The sequence below is a fragment of the Theropithecus gelada genome, chromosome 8, assembly GCF_003255815.1.
Source record: "Theropithecus gelada isolate Dixy chromosome 8, Tgel_1.0, whole genome shotgun sequence".
Taxonomy (NCBI): domain Eukaryota; kingdom Metazoa; phylum Chordata; class Mammalia; order Primates; family Cercopithecidae; genus Theropithecus; species Theropithecus gelada.
The window spans coordinates 141,094,823-141,114,788 of record NC_037676.1 but is presented as its reverse complement, the minus strand read 5'-3'; positions in this window follow the sequence as shown (position 1 = coordinate 141,114,788).

Genomic DNA, 19,966 nt, shown 5'->3' with positions numbered 1-19,966 from the left:
CCTGGCACAAGCAAAGGGAAGTCCTGGCAGATACCCAGAGAGTGTTTGAGGGTGGCCCTGCCAGCCCATTGTGGTTGTGAAGATGCCCTGCTGGAAGCAGCTCAGAGGCCTCCTGGGACAAACTCAGCCATGCCAGCTCCCTCCTGCTGTCCACTTGCCTTAACTTATACACTCCCAGTTACTGGAAGCTCACTACTAGTTAACCCTGGTTGTGTTCTGATAGAGATTAGGGTATCTTAATTTTTTTTTTTTAAGTTTGGCTTATAGTAAAATTTTTCTAAAAAATCATAATTGATACCATCTCTTGGTTGAAACTGTATCCTAAGGAGAAGCTTTTCCTTTAACTGCACACTGGTAGGTCCAGGCCAATTGGAGCTGGCCTCACCTGCCCCGTGGCTGAGTTGTCAGGGGCACATTCTGCTCTTGATGCTATAAAGACAGAAAAAAAAAAAAAAAAAAAAAAAAAAGGCAAGTCAGCCACAAGTATAAATGAGGAAAAAATAAAATGTCATTTTAAAAATTAGGCATAAAACTTCACTTATGCAAGAGGAATAAGTTCTGGAGGTCTGCTCTATAACATTGTGCCAATACATAGCAATGTTTTGTTGTAAACTTTATTAGGAGAGTAGATCTCATGTTAAGTGTTATTACTATAATACAACAAAATAGAACACAAGTACAAATAAAACAGCCACGAGCTTCATTGTGATTTTGCATTAAGGATGATCACATATAATTTTGCCGAATGATTATGACTATGCTAGGCCCTTTACATCTGCAGGCTGCAGGACGTCTATCACAGGCAGCCTGTCCAGCTTCCTCATCTGGTGACTGGATCCTATTACCTTTCTCCCAGGTTCTTGCCCACCTTCTTCTTGCCCACCTCCAGGGGCAGAGGGATTGCTACCTCCCAAGGCAACCTCCAGTGCTTTGTTGGATATCTGGTTTAAAATTCTTCCTCTTATTCAAATGAAAGCGCTCTTTCTGCCATTGCCATCTGTCTGACCTTATTCCATCTTTTTTGGGGTACTTAGAATACATTATATCTTTTTTCCTATGATAGATTTTGAGCTCTGTAAAAGCAAAAATAATATGCCCCCAACCCCATGTGAGACTGAGTGCCAGTTGGTGCCAGGCGGTATGTGAGATATTATCACATAGATCCTTTCCTCCTGTGAATTAACTATGCTGTTACCCCCTTTACAGATGGACACATTGAGGCTTAGGAACATTTGGTCCCTTAGCTAGTAAATGGCAGAACTGGGATTTAAACCCAAGTCTTGGTACAGAGCCCATGCTCTTAAACAAAAATTACAAACTGCCATAAGTGAATAAGATAAATGTACATAATTCATATGAGAAAGCAGATGTACTATTTGGACAGTTTTTTCTTTGTTATTTCTTGTTAGAATGTTTTAAATTTAAAAAGTAACAAAAGCATGTTTTTACAAGTTCAACAGTATCTGCAACTCTCCTGAGTTCTTATCCCCCAACTTAACCAGTAGTAACATTCTGGCTAATATTCTTTCACAACCGATGTATATCCAAACATCTACATTAATCAAAATCCAGCATTTGAACAGTGTGGGAACAATAGCCAACGAATATTTAAAAACATGGGTACCTAGCACAGTGTCTGGCTTTTAGGAGGTGCTGCATAAATGACTGAAAGGTTGAACTGTCGCATTTTGTTTCGCCTGGTTTCATGCTTGCTGCAGACCCATTGGGAAGTAGGGCTGTGGTCCCCATTGTTTGTGGCATGAATGAGCCTTTGTGTGGGGGAGGGGGAAGGGAGGGAGAGCAGAAAGAAATGTCTGCGTGGACGGACAGGTGTTGCGATTTGAGTGTGTCTCCTGCGAGTTCCTGTGTTGGGAACTTCATCCCCAATGCAGCAGTGTTGGGAGATGCGGCCTAACAAGAGGTGATTAGGTCATGAGGGCAGACCCCTCATGGAAGGTCTACTATTGCTGTTGTAGGAACAGGTTAGTTCTTGTGAGAGTGGGTTCTTAAAAGGTGAATTTGGCCTCTGGGTCCTCTCTCTCTGTTTTACATGCTTGCTTCTGCCTTCTGCTGTGGGGTAACCCTGGCAGTGCACCATGCGCTGGGATTTCCCAGCCTGTAGAACTGTGAGGCAAATGCATCCCTTCTTTTAATAAATTACCCAGTCTGTATGATTAAAACAGAATCATTTTCAGTGCTTCTGTCTTAAGACAGTGGGCTAACACAATGGGCAAGTGAGCAGATTACGGAAAGAATGAATGAGAAAGTAAATACGTGATAGGATAAATGTATGAATGAGTGAGTTAGTGGATTAATTTGCATCAACAAGTTTGATCAGCCATTCCTGGATGGTTTTTCAGATCAAGGGGAAAGAAGGTGGGATTGCAGTAGTCCTTTGCTCAGACAGAACCTTTCAAGAGGCTTTTCTTGTACCCTTCCTGCTGAATTCTCCCACCAATAAATGCTCACACTATTTAAAAGCCTGAATTTGCTAGACACTGCACAGCACAAGGGTAATAAGCAGAGCTCCCTCCCACAAGCTGCCCTTGTAGGGGAATAATCCTGGAAGCTCCTGTTCAGCTTTTGTCCTGAAGCCCCACCACAGTGGAGCCAAAGCCACAGGCTCCTCTAGGAAAAGAGCTGGAGAGCCGCACACTGTGATGGCTGAGAAATCTCTTTTGGTCCCTCTGTGTTGGGCATATTTGTGAGTCAATTTCCTAGGAAGAGAATATCCCACAAAGCCTCCATTCCTGGCCCCTTCCTGATACACACCTCACCTCTGTGTGCTCTTATCCAGAGTGGCAGGGTCCTGGTAGCATCTAGGCCATTTCTTGGAAGAAAAGAAACGTCGTTGTTGATTAGTCAAAGAAAGTCAGTCTTGCCCGGGAGTGGTGGCTCACGCCTGTAGTCCCAGCACTTTGGGAGGCCGAGGCAGAAGGATCGCTTGAGGTCAGGAGTTTGAGACCAGCCTGGCCAACATGGCAAAACCCTGTCTCTACTAAAAATACAAAAATTAACTGGGTGTGGTGGCGGGTTCCTGTAATCCCAGCTACTTGGGAGGCTGAGGCAAGAGAATTGCTTGAATCCAGGAGGTAGAGGTTACAGTGAGCTGAGATTATACCATTGTACTCCAGCCTGGGTGACAGAGCCAGACTCTGTCTCAAAAGAAAAAAGAAAAAGAAAGTCAGTTTTGTGTCAGTCCACATGTTTTCTATCTTCTCAGGAAGTAAAAGTTTCAATTAAAAAATATAAGAAAGAGCTCCCTCTTACTAAGTTAAATATCCCATTGAATACCCAGTTTAGACACTTAACTCATGTATTTGTTTCTCTGTGTTACACTGATACATGATACTGCTCTGTGCCCATCACTGTTCCAGGCACAGAGGAAGAGAGACTAGATATATAATGTTTAGGTTTAAGCAGCTCAGTTGAGAAGACAGACCAATATGTAGGTAATTTTAATATTACTTGTAGAGTGCTAAAATCCATGAGTCTGTGGGAGCCTCTAAGGAACATAGTGGAACACTCCCTGCCTGGGAAATCAGGGAAGTCTTCACTGAGGAGAAGGCACATAAACTGGGTTTTGAAGGATGAATAGGAGTCTGCCTGGCAAGAAAAATAAATTCTCTCTAAGGTAACGACACAGACAATGTCAGGAGTTAGGAAAATAAAATGCAGGTGTTCGAGGAAGGGAGCAGAGTCTTTGAGGTTGAAGAATAAGGTTCATGAGGTGAAATGTGAGGTGAGGGATCAGGTTAATAAAAGGCCTAGAGGGGCCAAGAGGAGGCTTTAAGCTGGGATAGAACATGAATGAACCTGTCTTGTCCAATAACATGGATGTTTAGGGTGAGTGAGGTCCTTTGCAAGTTCACAGAGTGCAGTAAAGGGGAATTTATAATCTGGCACAGAGGGAGGGGTCTCACTCTCAGAATGGAAACTCCTCAGAGGCTGTGTGGAGTGTGTCCCCCAGGGGCACAAATGGGAGCTTGGCTTAGGGACTGCAGGGTCTCTTAAAGTAGGAGCTCTAAACAGCCTGGTTGCCTGAGGTTTCCTGGTATGGAACAGAGCTCTAAACTGGGACAGGGGACCTAGGGCCCAGTCTGAGCTCAGCCACTGGCCTTTCCTTCAGCTAAGACAGCCAGCATCTCGGAAGTTCCAACACTTTAGAATTCTGAGATGCACTTACCATCTTGGAAAGTGGTGAGTTTCTGGTCCCTGGAGATATCCAAGTTTAAATGGGTGTATAGGAGGTATCTAGAGGGGATTCGAGCATGGGCTAATGGAGGTGATTGGGGTAGATCACTCCCTCTGATAGAGTTTTCTGAGTGGAATTTATATGGTGGTGCAAAAAGTGTCGTCAGTGTGAAGGAAGCACTGAAAAAGATTATTTGGTAATGACAGCTTTTTTTTTTTTAAATTAAGTGCTTACAGTTTGTCATGTATCTAATCTAGTTGTCTCTCTGTCTGTCCATCCATCCATCCATCCATCCATTGATATATATGTTTTAATGCTGCTGTTGACTGGGGACTCAGCAACTGATGAAGTAGATTAGTATCCCCTTTTTACAGATGAGGCAACCGAGGCTTAGAGATACTAGCTGAGGCCACGTGGCTGGAGAGTGGTGGAGACAGACACCAGGCTCAAGTCTATGGGTCTCATGGCCCATGGCCCTCCCGCTGTGCCATCTCACATCTCAAAGGGGAGGCACTGCATGTGGCTTCTCATTATTGTCTCCCAGAAAAAGGGGAGCCTGCTGGGATGGCACCTCCAAACTCAGTGTGGATGCTGGAGCACTATTTATACATATTGCTTCACCAGACCAGACGCTGCTCAAAATAAATTAAACAGAAATATCTTTCTGTGTCCTCAAGACTCTGTAATCTGAGACAATCTCTTGTGAAATGAATGGAGACAGTGTACTCAGTGGGGGGCTGGCGGGGGGAGAGAAAAAAATTGGGAATAATTCAATACTGAAAACGTGAAAGAAATAAAAATGGGGTTATTACAGCTCTACCACGTTTGAAGAAATGAATCAAACAATAGAGAGTGGTTAAGGTTTGCTTATACTGATGGGCAGGGCAGGCTGAGGGGAGGCTGAGAAGGGCTGTCCTATCCTCCCATATGCGTCCTGCCGTCTGTGCCGCCTCTTCAACCCCATAGACCCAGGGAGGCTGCAGAGGTTGGGTGGGAACGGTGGTAAGGGTGTGTGTGGGGGGGTCTCTGGATTGTTTTTGGAAGTTGGCCCTCGGAGAGGGAAGTTGAATGGGGTAATTCTGGAAAAGCATATCTAAACTGAGTTGTCAATCAAAGATGAAAGGAGAGGAAGAGAAAAAAAGATATAGAGCCCAGAAAGCAGTTTAAGAAGCAGGGACTCCCCGTGTGAGCTCCGCGATGAGGTGGCAGTGTCTGCTGGGTCCTACTAAGAGCAACAGGTGCCTGTCTGTGGTTTTGGAGTGGAAGAACTCCAGCTCAAATTCGCTTAAACTTAAAAAGCTGGAGTAGGGAAATATGTGTCTCATGCAATACAGTAGCTCTGGGCACGTCTGGACTTTGGACAAAGCTGGGTGCAGGGGCTCTAGGGATGCATCTTGTCTTGTTCTCAGCATCCAGTCTGCATCAAGATCCCCCACACGCTGACACGTGGCCGTCGGCCCCCCAAACTCAGCAGCTCCAGCCGACGTATGCCTCTTTACCCAGAAACTCTAGCAGAGGGCCTGGGGATGCTTGGCTCTTGTCAAATTCCAGCGTTCAGGGGGATGTGGGGCCCAAGCCAGCTCATTCTGGTCCCCTGCTACCTCCTAGCTGAAAAAGCAGGGTGCACTTCCATGAACCCCATCAACTGATAGGAGGAGAGAGGTTTTTACTGAAAGCAAAAGACTGGCTGTGCTTTCTGAAGGAGGGAGGCTTGGAAGACAAAAGCAATTGTGGGCCCAGGTAGAAAATAGTCACTGGTGTCAGGAGCCAAGCAGGGGTGCCAGGTGAAAATGGCCTCCAGATGCTGTTTCTGTTCTGCACAACAGGTTGAGGTGCCCGCTCTTCTCTCCAACTCTGCTTAAAGCCCATTAGACCTTTATGGGATGCAACATATGATTTAAAATGTATGAGCATGTTTGCGACATGTTACCCCAAGCATAAAACTCAAACCACAACACTGAAGGCCCCCCAGTCTGCCCTGAACTGTCCCTTTCCATGGTTATCTCTATTTCCTTCAGGAAGCTGCTGGTGATCCTGGGGTCGAGTGGCCCAGAATGTGAATCCAGCCTCGTTCATTTAATAGCCACGTGACCTGGAGCAATGTCCTGGCCTCAGGGTTTCAGTCTGTGAAAGGGACAGTAACTCGCACATCAGGCTATGGTGGGGATCCCATGTGACTGAGTAGACACATGTCCCTGCTCCACATTTGCTGTGGGGTTGATGCTCAATAATTCATAAGTTAATTCCTGGATAAATCCATTCATATGAGGATGGCTATAGACCTTGAGACAATTCGCAATAGGAAGGGAGCATTTTTCTTACTCACGTGTTAGGCCTGCCAGTCTGATCTATGGGTGATTAGTGGTATTAGGACTAAAGTAACCACCTTTGAGCAACCAGGGGTGGATGACTATAAAAACTTCGTGTTTCTATGATCTCTGAGACCAACCATGTTTGGTCAAAGCCTCCTGTCCTGTGTCTTCACAAGCCTTGACCCCATCCCACAACTTCCTGTCCACTTTCAGGCATAACAGAGACCAGCCCAGTCAGTTCTAGTATAAAAGTGCAGGCCTTCATCACAGTGAAGTTCTCTGCCCTCGCATCATAGCCAATGCTAATGCTAAGCCATTGTCCTGAAGGACCTGGCTGGGGCCTTTTCTCTCTTCCTCTCTCTTTCTCTGGAGGGTTGGGGTAAGGATAAAGGGAAAGGAGAGGGGTAGTGGCCTCTGCTTTGATGGTCATGGTAGTAGCTCCTCTGGCCACGTTTGCCACGAAAGCTTCATTGTGTTTCGGGCATCCACGTGGTGCCTCTCTCATGGAGCGCCTCACCTCTCCCAACTTGGGAGGTCTCATCCGGTGGGAACTCCCCCATGCCCCTTCCTCCCCTGCGCCTACAGCAACCTTCACAGTGTCTTACAGCTGGAGTCTCCTATTTGTGCAGTTATCTCTGCTGGGCACCAACCCAGTAACTCAAGCCTCACCTCCTCCTGTGATGTCCATTTGACTCATGGGGAGCCCGCTCACCATGTCTCAGGGAAGCAGGGGAGTGCAGATAGCCCCTCCTTCCCCAGCACAGCCCCTATCCCTATTGTCTTCTCCTTCATTCACATAGGTGCAAGCAGACATGTAGTCAGGTGACACCGGAGAGGTAAGTGCAAGCCAGCCCATGAAGGTCTGCAGTGAGCACTTGGACTTTATCCAAAGGTGACGAGGGATGCAGCAGGGTTTGTCCATGAGTCTAACGATCATATTTATGTGTTAGGCACCTCATTTGGGTCTTGTGAGGATGTATAGGACAGTCCCAGTAAAGGCCAGGCATGGTGGCTCATGCCTGCAATCCCAGCACTTTGGGAGGCTGAGGCAGGCAGATTGCCTGAACCCAGGAATTCGAGACCAGCCTAGGCAACATGGTGAAACCCTGTCTCTACAAAAAATACAAAAATTAGCTGGGCATGGTGGTATGCACCTGTAGTCTCAGCTACGTGGGAGGCTGAAGTGGGAGGATCACCTGAGCCTGGGAGGTAGAGGCTGCAGTGAGCTGTGATCACACCACTGCACTCCAGCCTGGGCAACAGGAGTGGGACACTTGCCAAAAAAAAAAAAAAAAAAAAAAAATCCCTCCCAGGCTAGGTACAGTGGCGCACGCCTGTAATCCCAGCACTTTGGGAGGCCGAGGCGGGCGGATCACCTGAGGTCAGGAGTTTGAGACCAACCTGGCCAACATAGCGAAACCCTATCTCTACTGAAAATACATAAATTAGCTGGGTGTGGTGGTAGGCGCCTGTCATCCCAGCTATTCGGGAGGCTGAGGTATGAAAATCAACCCAAAAGGCGGAGATTGCAGTGACCTGAGATTGCGCCACTGCACTCTCGCCTAGGGGATAGAGCAAGAGACTGTCTCAAAAAACAAAAAAAAAAAAAAAAAAAAAAACAAAAAAAAAAAACCTGCCAGTAATGAGTGAATCTGAGGCTGGGGGCCACGTCCGAGGCTGTTGGTGGCAGGGATTCAACAACTGCTGGAGGCTTTTCACTCCTCACCCCATTCCCCTTTCCAAAACGCTCCATCCCATTAATCAGATCTCAGTTCAAGTGTCCCCAACTAAGATGAGTCTTTCCTTTTTTTTTGGAAAGCAATGGTGCTTTTAATGAAATTTCTTTCAAATCTGTGAGCACGCTAGCTGTGAAGTAAATGCTTTTCCATAGGACGTATTTCCAAACAATGATCACAGTGTTATGGCTAATAAGATGCTGGACAGATGAGTAGCCAAAGAATATTATAAAATATTATAAATATTATTTGTATATATTTAAAATATTATAAATATTATAAATATTATAAAATTTATGTTGTTTTATAATATTATATTATATTATAATATAATATTATAAAACAACAAAATCTCATCAGTGATATATCGAGGAGTCTTTCCTTTTACAGAGTATAAAAAATGCCCTACGCAAGTCACCTTCTATCACATGACCCTGTTTTTTTGTGTTCAAATCAACTATTACTCTCTAAAACCATCTCCTTTATTTATTTGTTACTTTGTTTACTTTCTCCCTACTCTCTCTAGAAAGTAAGCTGGATGGAGGCAGGAACACTGCCACATCTGGTGATTAAGACAATGCCTGGTACACAGTCTGGGACTCAGCAAATCCTTGTTGAAGTAATTGATCAATGACTCTAAAGACCACAAAGCATAGTGAAGAAGTGGGCAATGGCTTTAGAATGAAAGTGACCATTCAAGTCACTTGGAGCCCAGGTTTAAGACATCTTCATTGTCTCAAGAATAGACAGATATGCTTCTGTATCATTTACAGTTTCTAGCAGCTGGGAGAGAAACAGAAGTGGCATGCAGCCTCTTCTTAGGGAAGTGATAAAAATAAAAAATATGACTGATAATATTTTTGAATTCTGTAGCATAAAGAAGGAGGTCTGGAAAACATGTCTCACTTTTTCCATCTCCTCCTCCAATCATCTGAGTCCATCTGCAAGTTGGCAGTGTAGGGCTGAAGCCAATTCCATTGAAATCATTGGGATGTCTGAGTGGACAGGCGGCAAGGACTGAATAGTTGCTGTTGCTCGTTAGAAGGACCAAACACTCCTGATGGCCAGAGCTCTTTTTTTTTTTTAATCTCTGCACCTGCCAGTTACCTGATCAAGCACTGCCATTCTATAGAGTGACAGAGATCAAGCCTTCCAGTTAAATGAAAAGACACAGAATCTAGGATCATAATGGCCTGGGACTAAATCCCTATTCTACCCCTTCCAGGTGGTATAGTCTTCAGCACGTTTTTTCACTGCCCAGAACATGAGGTTACTCAGCTGTAATAACTGCTTTGCTAGCCTCTTGTGAACAAATAAAGCAATGCCATAGAAACAGCCAGTACAGTCCTGGCTGCTATTTATATCATCTGCGTCATCATACCTTTGCCATATCTGGTACCCTACAGTCAACTGGATCAGCTGCCATTTTTATTTATTTACTCGTTCAACAAATATTTATTGAGCAACAACTTTGTGCCAACGGTTAAGTGTCAGGGATCGTGATAGGTAAGACCACTTTGCTCATCAAGAAACTTATGACCCAGTGGCTCACGCTTATAATCCTAGCACTTTGGGAGGCTGAGGTAGGTGGATCACCTGAGGTCAGGAGTTCAAGACCAGCCTGGCCAACATGGTGAAACCCCATCTTTACTAAAAATACAACAATTAGCTGGACACAGTGGTGCATGCCTGTAATCCCAGCTACTCAGGAGGCTGAGGCAGGAGAACTGCTTGAACCCGAGAGGCAGAGGCTGCAGTGAACTGAGATTGCCCCACTGCACTCCAGCCTGGCCAATAGAGTGAGACTCCATCTCAAAAAAAATATTATATATTATTTTATATAATAAAATATAAAAAGACATATTAATGCACACAAGTTCAAAATACCAACCAGCATAATAACACGAGAATCTATTAACCAGACAGCACTGACTGAACCCTTGAGTGTATTGTGTCTCCCTATCCCTGGATTTTCTTGGCTAAACCAGATCTTCTTATTTTCTGCCTCATGTCCCCATTTAAAGGTGCTAGGATTTTCTCAACCTTTGTTATCCATAAACTGGCTCTGAGTGAATATACTCTCTGTATTCATGTCTGACATGGTGAAAGGTGGCAGGGCATGGTTTTGGCACTTACAGGACTTACATTGTGATTGGACAATACAATGGACAAAAATAAATGAAGGATAAAAAGAGGGAGGATAGAAAAAGGAGAAAGGGGAGAATGAAGATGAGGGGGAAGAGGAAGAAGAGGAGAGAAAGCAGCAGGAGTGGTGTTAGAATAAGGAGTAACATATGGGATTGATGTGAGCAGGTCACATTTCTTTTTTTTTTTTTTTTTTTTGAGATGGAGTCTGGCTCTGTCGCCCAGGCTGGAGTGCAATGGCGCAATCTCGGCTCACTGCAAGCTCCGCCTCCCGGGTTCACGCCATTCTCCTGCCTCAGCCTCCCGAGTAGCTGGGACTACAGGCGCCGCCTCCATGCCCGGCTAATTTTTTGTATTTTTAGTAGAGACGGGGTTTCACCGTGTTGGCCAGGATGGTCTCGATCTCCTGACCTCGTGATCCGCCCGTCTCGGCCTCCCAAAGTGTTGGGATTACAGGCTTGAGCCACCGCGCCCGGCCCAGCAGTCACATTTCTAATACATCCTTGCATCTGCAGCATGTGACTGAAGCTGTACCTGTAGCTGGGTGAAGAAAGAAATGAGAAAAAATGGAAATAATCTGTGACTAAGTATTAGGGTTTTTTTGTATTTTTGTTTTCTTAAAGATGATGCTGCTTCCTTGTAGGGAATCTAGTGTAGAGGGAAATAAGAGAGCAAGGAAGGAGACCAGTTAGGAGGTTGTTGCTGTGCTCCAGGCAAGGGAGAAAGGAGGCTCCCTCTCCACCAGCATGAGTGGAGAAGGGGAGGTATTGGCAGACCTGAGGTGTACCGGGGTGGGAGAACTGATAGGGCTATAGAACATATGTTCTATATAGGCAGTTAGCTGAGCAACGGGAACAAAGCTTGTCTTCAGGGGCCTCGGTGTAGTCTTTACTCTTAGGGACCCATTTCACTAAGTTGGTCTTTGCTTTCCCTTTATCCCTGAGGGATATTTTTCCTGGATAGAAGATTGTGGGTTGACAGTTCTCTTTCAGCGCTTGAAGAATGTTGTGCCATTTGCCCCTGGTTTCTTGGTTTCAAGTAAGAAATTGGCTGTCATTTGTGTTTCCACCATAGGCAATGTGTCATTTCTCTCTAGATTCTTTCAATATTTTTTACTTGTCTTTATTTGGTTGTCAGAAGTTTGATTATGATGTATTTGAGCATAAATTTCTTTGGGTTTATTCTGTTTGGGGATAAATAGGATCGACAACTTCTAGGATCTCAGCCAGTTTGAGAATTTATCATCCATTATTTCTTTGATGTTTTTGAGCTCCATACTCTTCTCTCCCTGGATTGCTGTGATATGAAAGTTATGTACATTGTTATTGTTTATAGATTCCTGGGGCTCTGCTCATTTTTTTTCCAGTCTGTTTTCTTGCCGTTGCTCAGATTGGGTAAATTCTATTGGTCTGTTGTTTCAGTTTGCTGATTTTTTTAGTCAGTTGTCTCATTTCCAGTCTAGTTTTAGGCCTCTGCTGTATGTTTTCTAAATGTTGTTATTGTAATTTTTTTTAGCTCTTAAATTACTCTTTGTGTCTGTTTTACATCTCCTATTTTTTTTTGCTGAGAGTTTCTATTTTTTCATGTTTCAAGAGTGTTTGTTATGGTTTTTTCAAGCATTTCTATGACTTCTGCTTTAAAAATATTTGTGAGAAAATTTGGGTTATTTCAGCATTGGAATCAGTTGATTGAATTTTCTCATTCAAGCTGTAATTACCCTGGTTCTTAGTGTAATGAGTTACTTTCAGTTGTATCCTCAACACTGGCCATTATTCTGATAAACTCTGGATTCTATTTAATTTTATTGTTTGGTAAACAGTCACCTCATTTAGGTATAGTAAGATGGCCTAGGTGAGGATAGACGTTCAGCTCCTGGCTGGGCCTTGCTGATACCACCCCAGAAAAATACAGGTTTTTTTTTAAGAGACAGGTTCTTGCTCTATCACCCAGGCTAGAGTGCAGTGGTGTGTTCATAGCTCACTGCAGCTTCAATTTCCCGGGTTCAAGCAGTCCTTTTGCCTCTACCTCCTGAGTAGCTGGGACTACAGGTGTGTACCACTACACCAAACTAACCAGGTTTTTTGTGTGTTTGTTTGTTTTTTAAGGTATAAATACACCATACAATACTCTTTACCATAAAAGTCACAGGAAAATATTGGATCGGGGAAGAAAATTGAAGATACAGAAGTACTGTAGCATGCTCACTTACATTACAAAGTGTAGTAATTGAAAGTGAAGCTGACACTAAGGTCAGAGATGGGACATATGGGGCTCCTCTCCCTCCTCTGACTCACCTAAACACTGATACCACCGAAAGCTCTGTTTTCTACTCCTTCTGTACTTTTCCAGGAGTATCTCCAGCTCCAGTTTCTCTTCTGAGCCATAGACTCAAGTGTCCATCTGCCTTTGAGCTCTCCTTCTGACTGTTTTACAGGTACCTCAAATTTACCTCAGTATTTCCAGCCTGCACTCTTCATCCAGTCCCCTCACTGACTGGCTCCCTGATGCTCAAACTGGAAATCTGGGCTTGCTTCCAGATGTTCTTCTCCCTCAATCTCCTGCTCCCTGCCAGTCACCAGTGTCATAGAATCTGCAGCTGGACCACTTTGCCCATGGATATGTTATGGAAGGTTGTTGGGATTTCTGTTTGAATCGTTGCACTAGAACTCCTCATTGGTCTCTTTAGTCCATCCTTGTCAACAGAGTTTCCTAAATCACATTGGTATATGCCACTCGCATACATGTAAACATCCACTGGCTCCAGGGGCTATCCAAGCATGTCTGAACCTTTTCTCTGGGTCACTGCACAAGTCTCTAGGCTTTCTTATTAATGTTCTTTCCTTACACTTGAATGCCTTCCTCCCCATGAATTCCTACCTTCTGCTCCAGCCTGAACTTTCGTTGTTTTCTGCATCTTTTCCTCCAAACCACTGTGCTCCTTGGCTCATTCTATGAGTAATAATGGATGGGAGGTGGGCTATTCCTGGTGAAGACAGCCCTTGTCCTTTTGCCTACTTCCCACTCATCTTTCCAGACTCAGCTCAGCATCACCTCCTCCAGGAAGCCTTCCCTGACCTCCCAGGCCCAGGATAGGTACTTGTCCACTCAGCTCCCATGACACCATGTCCACTGACCATATGGAAATATAAGCATTTACTTCCTTGTCTGTCTCCACCATTAGGCTGCAAGCTCCTTGGACACTGTGTAATGTAAAATGCCTACCATGCATTTAGGGCATGATTGAATTAGAGACTAAAACAATGAAATACACGGTACCCCTATACAGTCAACATCAACCGAGTTCTCTGAAATGCTCAGGTGAACGCATCTCCCCTTGATAGCCAATTACAGTAATGGAAACCTTTTACTTTATAAAAATTATCACATCCATTGTCTCATGTAATCTCTTTCACAGATCGCTGAAGTAGGGGATATTGTTCCCATTTTATAGTTGAGGAACCTAAGGATCGGAAAGTAATAAAAGTAGTGTGGCTTCAGCACCATCTATGTCCAGGTGTATTTTAGGCTTTTTATATATAGTAACTCATTTAATTAACCCCCTCCAAAAAAAAAAACCTGTGAGATAACTATCTGAATCCCCACTTCATACATCAAAGAGTTGACGTCCAGAGTGGTTAAGCGAATTCCCCTAGTTTGCACAGCTAGTAAGCAGCATAATTGGAATTTGAACACAGGGATGCTGATTGAAAAGCTTAGTCATTATGCTAGCTGCCCCAAGAGTCGTCAGACACCTGTGACAGTGCCTGGTCTGGCGTGTAGAAAGTACTCAGTCTGTATTTGTTGACTGAAGAGGACTTGCTCCAAGCTCCACAGAGTTGAGTTTCAAATCCAGGATGCAGGCAAGCTTGGTTGGGCTCCCAGGAAGCCCTCTTAAGACAGAAGCCGCCTGATTCTATCTTCCCCTCTCTGATCAGCAAGTGCAGTTTGCATCACAGACAGCTCAGCAGGACTGTGCCAGTGGTTCCGAGCTGGGTGTGTGATAGAAGGACACAGTTCAGTGGTCTGGACACAGACATACTATGCGTTTATGTCCCAACCAGATTCCTGCGCAGAGCATTGCCCATCACCCCAGCAACACATCAGCAGTGCCTCATTCCCCCAGCCCCCACCTCAATGGGTAGAGGCCAGACCCTCTGACTCAGACAGAGCTCGAACTCTGCCCAGGCTGCCCTAGCAATCTGCCGAATCTCATTCTCTCTCTAAATTGCTTTCTGCTCAGTGTTCTTCCTCCTCCCTCCTCTGGGTCTCTGAATGGGAATGCTGGTTACTATGGCAATGGGCTGGCTTGTGGAAGGAACTCAGCTCAGTAAATTAATTGCTGGACTTTTGGGAGACTAATGGCAGAGCTCTGCCTCCCAGGGACAGGGGTGTGGCCTACATCCTGCCAGCTTGGCAGCTAATCCCTGAAAACAGCTCAGGGCTGGGTGAGAGAGAGAAGATGGAATAATGGTACCCCATGCATGCTGAGGCTGCAACCTGAGATGGGCTGGGGCGTGTGGAGGGGATGAAGCTCCAGAAACCTCATGTTTGGTGAACACCTACTCTGTGCCAGGGCCTGTGCTGCAGGATTTGCAGAAATCATTTCCTGTAATCCGTACCATATCCCCTGATAGAGTAGAGATCATCCCTTTCTAATGGTTGAGGAAACTGAGTATAAGAAATGTTCATTCGTGCCACCAAGCGGCAAAGCTAGGATTCCATACCAGGGCTTCCTCACTCAGTAAACATTTTGTTATAAACACTCCATTTATTTCTGGGTAGAAAGCTATTCTCTTTTCCACAATCTCTTCCAGAAGATAGAAGCAAAGGGAATACTTCCTAACTCATTCTATGAGACCGGCATGGCCCTAATACCAAAACCAAATGAGGACATTACAAGAAACTACAGACCAGTAACTCTCATGAACACGGGTGTAAAGATCCTCAACAAAATATTCGCAAATAAATCAAGCAACATAGGAAAATAATTATGCATCACAACCAAGTGGGATATGTCCCAGGTATGCAAGGCTGCTTCAATATCTGAAAAGCGATTAATATTATTCATCACATCAACAGGATAAAGAAAGCCATGCTCTTCCCTCTCGGGGGTTAACTGAAAGTTTCTTCTGCAGCAAATTTTCCCTTTCTCTTTCAATGCTCTTGTCCTCTCCTTCTTGTGACCTGGGTGGTACATAGTTTGATGTTTGACTATATCCTTTGCTTTTTTCTCTATTGTTTCTGTACTTATGAAGTAAGTGTTGCTCCAGCCAGATTGCAAACATCCTGGGAGAAGCAATGCTGCTGAGTGACTTGAGTACGGACCTATGGTTAGATTGTTTGGGATTGAATCCTTCCCATGACTCCTAGATGTGGGAGTCACGGGAGGATTACTTAAGCCCAAGTTCTTCAGTTTCTTACTCTGTACAATGGAGCTAATTGTACCTACTGTTCAGATTAAATGAATTATTATTTATAAAGCCCTTAAAGTAGCTACTGTACTTATGAGCATATAATGTACGTTAATGGTTTAGTGCTGGAAAGAGCATGGGCTTTGGCGCCCTTCTGATCTGATGCCAAAACCAGCTGTCATTACTAGGGCTGTGTGCTTAGGGAAGTTGTCTATCCTTCCTGAACCCAGGTTCCTCACTGGTAAAGGGGGTGATTAGTACTAATTTGCAAGTCTGCTGTGATTACTCTATTTCTAGAACATTTTCATCACCCGAGACAGAACATCTGTCAACCATTAAGCAATAAGATGAGATATCTTTCTTCTTATTTAGGTCTTTAACTTTTGTCACTAGTGTTTCATAGTTTTCAGTGTACATGTCATTGTTGATTACATTTTTTCCTAACATTTTATCCTTTATGATGCTATCATAAATGAAATCATTTTCCTCGTTTTATTTTTGCATTGTTCATTACTGGTATACAGAAACACAATAAACTTTTTTTTTTTTTTTTTTTTTAGATGGAGTCTCACTCTGTCGCCAGGCTGGAGTACAGTGGCACGATCTCGGCTCACTGCAACCTCCGCCTCCAGGGTTCAAGCAATTATTCTGCCTCAGCCTCCTGAGTAGCTGGGACTACAGGCTAATGCTGCCACGCCCGGCTAGTTTGTTTTTTGTTTTTGTTTTTGTTTTGGTTTGTTTTTTTTTGTATTTTCGCAGAGACGAGGTTTCACCATTTTGCCCATGCTGGTCTCGAACTCCTGAGCTCAGGCAGTCCTCCACCTTGGCCTCCCAAAGTTTTAGGATTACAGGCGTGAGCCACTGCGCCCAGCCCGCAACAAACTTTTGAGTGCTGGTTTTGTATCTTATACTTTGATGAATTTGTTTATTGGTTCTACCAGTTTTGGGGAGATTATTTGGGTTTTTGCACATATACGATCATGCCACCTGTAGCTGGACATGGTGATACGTGCCTGTAGTCACAGCTACTTGGGAGGCTGAGGCAGAAGGATTGCTTAAGCCCAGGAGTTTGAGGCTGCAGTGGGCTATCATTGTGCCACTGAACTGTAGCCTGTGTAACAGAGTGAAACCCCATCCCTAAAAAAAAGATAATGCCATCTGCAAATAGAGATAATTTTACCTCTTCCTTTCCAAGTTGAATGCCTTTTATTTCCTTTTCTTGCTAGTTGCTCTGGCCAGAACTTCCAGTAGCATGTTGAGTAAATATGGCAAAGAAGCATCCTTATTTTGTTCTTGGAAAAAATTTCAGTCTTTCACCATTGAGGATGATGTTAGCTGTTTTTCATAGATGGCCTTTATTATGTTAAGGAAGTTTTTTTATGGTCTTAGTTTATTTATTTATTTTTTATCATGAAAGGATGCTGGATTTTGTCAAATGCTTTTTCTACATCAATTGGGTTCACTGTGTGGTATGTTACATTGATTGATTTTTGTATGTTGAACCACTCCTGCATTCCTGAGATAAATCTCACTTGGTCATGGTGTCTGTTACTTTTCATATGCTGCCCAAATTTGATTTGCATTTCTTTTGGTAAGTATTTTTGCATCTATGTTTATAAACGATATTGGTCTTTAGTTCTCTCTATTCTTGAGTATTTAGAAAGATATATGACAAAGATTTCTCTAAAAACTTGGAGATTACAACATTGATAAAGCCCGGTTTCTGCAATGAGGGAAATTATCAAATTTCTAGAACCCGGGAAAATACTGAACAATGATGGATGATCCATTTTATTCCCTGCCGTCACCAGCCACCATCTTTCTTATTTCATAAGACAACAGTGGCTCAGTAGTTGCAGCTAATATTTGGATTTGTTGTATCCATTGAGTTCAGGGAGAGAGTGTGGGTTTAGTGCCCAGACCCAGAAGAGGCCTAAGTTTCAGCCCCAGTCCCTTCTTCCACCAACTGAGTGACCCGGGGAGAGACCTATACCTTCTCTCCACCTCAGTGTCCTCCTTTACCCAGTGGAAATGATGATGCCTGCCCTGAAGGGTCACATGAGCTCATGCATTAACCAGATACTGCCTAGCACATGGTAGATAATAAGTAATAATCAGTTACTTTCATAGTTCCTTGGTGATGTCTATGTTCTTCTAATGAATGACTTCTAGCTACCCCAATGTAATATGATACTATAACAGCATCAGATGCTGGCCGTTCATCATTAATTCTCAATCTAATGCTTATTTAGGTGACCACTACATGCTAGGAGCTGTTCTAGGTGCTGGGCAATAGAATGGACAAGTCCAACAAGTCCTTGTCTCCATACAGCTGTGAAGCATAACAGGCTGGGTGATCAGCTCTGACTTGCTAAGATTCTGTGCCTCTCCCCTGGACCATCTGACTCCTGACCTTGGAACTCTGACTGCCCTTATGTGTTCCATTTTTGGACAGTGCCTTTCTTCCTGTTCCTGTAGCTGCCTCCTGCTGCTCTCTGAGTATTGTCATTCAGACTATTATACCCTGTGCTCTCACAAGTGGCCTGTAGTGCTCTGGTAAGATGAGTGTACTTTGTCCTGAAGGTGGTAGGAACCAGATTATACCTCTCCTGAGAGCAACCCGCATACCTGTTGTGCATGGGGGAGGTTCCCTAAGTATCACGCTCTGGCCCCCTCTGGGGCCTAGCAGATGCCATTCCTTCTGCCTGAAATTATCACCTACTTTTTGTCTGGCTGAGTCCTGCTCAGCCTTCCAAACTCGCTTTGGAAGGAAGTTGGGAACCCTGAACGTCCCCTAAAATAGTCAGGTGATGGACATCCCCGCCTCTCTGCCTTCTCCCACAACCCCTTGGGCTTCCTTCTACCAGCATTAACTTGATCCTCCCTCCCCCAGTGTGTGTCTTACCTGTGTCACAGGGTCATTGAGAACCTGTGCAGGGTAGGCTCAGTGTCATTTATCTGCCTATCCTCAGCACCTGGCACAGGAGGGCAACTTGTGAATATTTCCTAAATGAAGAAATCAATAGTGAAATGTATATTGTTTTCCCTATCCGGGACATTGGCTTTAACAATGAAAAATACCTTTAGAAATGTACAGCCACATGAAAATAAAATATACAGAAGGGAAAATACACTTAGCTAAGAGGCCTCATGGAACAAAGAAATGCATAGGAAACAAGCAACAATGCCTCTTCTGTTGAGTTACCAAAGATGGAAGGAGTGATAATACTCAATGCTCCCAAGTAGGTGGTGAGAGGGGCACCCGCACACTCACACACTGCTGGAGGCGGTGGACATTGGTACAACCTTTTTGGAAAGCAATTTGGTGATACGAGTCAGGATTCTTGCAAAACCCTTATGACCCCCTAAGTGTTTTACTAAAAATCTACCCTTAGAAAATAATTACACATAGGTAAGACTTAGGTGCAAAGATGTCCTCTGTAGCATATTCAATAAATAAAATGGCCTACTAAATGTCCCAAAGTAGAAATTGCAATTAAAACAATAGTGCTAGTACCACAGGTATAGTTCTAGGTAGCCAATAATGGTGACATTTTAAAGGCATTTTTAATAGGCCAGACATTGCTCAAGATACAATCTTAAGAGAGACTGGCTGGGTGTGGTGGCTCACGCCTGTAGTCCCAGCACTTTGGGAAGCCAAGGTGGGTGGATTACGAGGTGAAGACTTTAAGACCAGCCTGGCCAACATGGGTAAGCCCCATCTCTACTAAAAATACAAAAATCAGACAGGCGTGGTGGCGGGCACCTGTAATCCAAGCTACTCGGGAGACTGAGGCAGAGAATTGCTTGAACCTAGGAGGCAGAGGTTGCAGTGAGCTGAGATGGCACCACTGCACTCCAGCCTGGGTGACAGAGTAAGACTCCATCTAAAAAAAAAAAAAGAGAGACCAGAGTCTGGGAAGGATAGTAAGGGGGTGGGGAGAGGTGGGGACAGTTAACAGGTAAAAAAATAGAATGAATAAGACCTACTATTTGATAACATAATAGGGTGACTATAGTCAATAATAATTGTACATTTTAAAATAACTTAAAGAGTGTAGTTGGATTGCTCGTAACTCGAAGGATAAGTGCTTGAGGGGATGGATACCCCCTTCCCCATGATGTGGCTATTTCACATTGCAAGCCTCCATCAAAACATCTCATGTA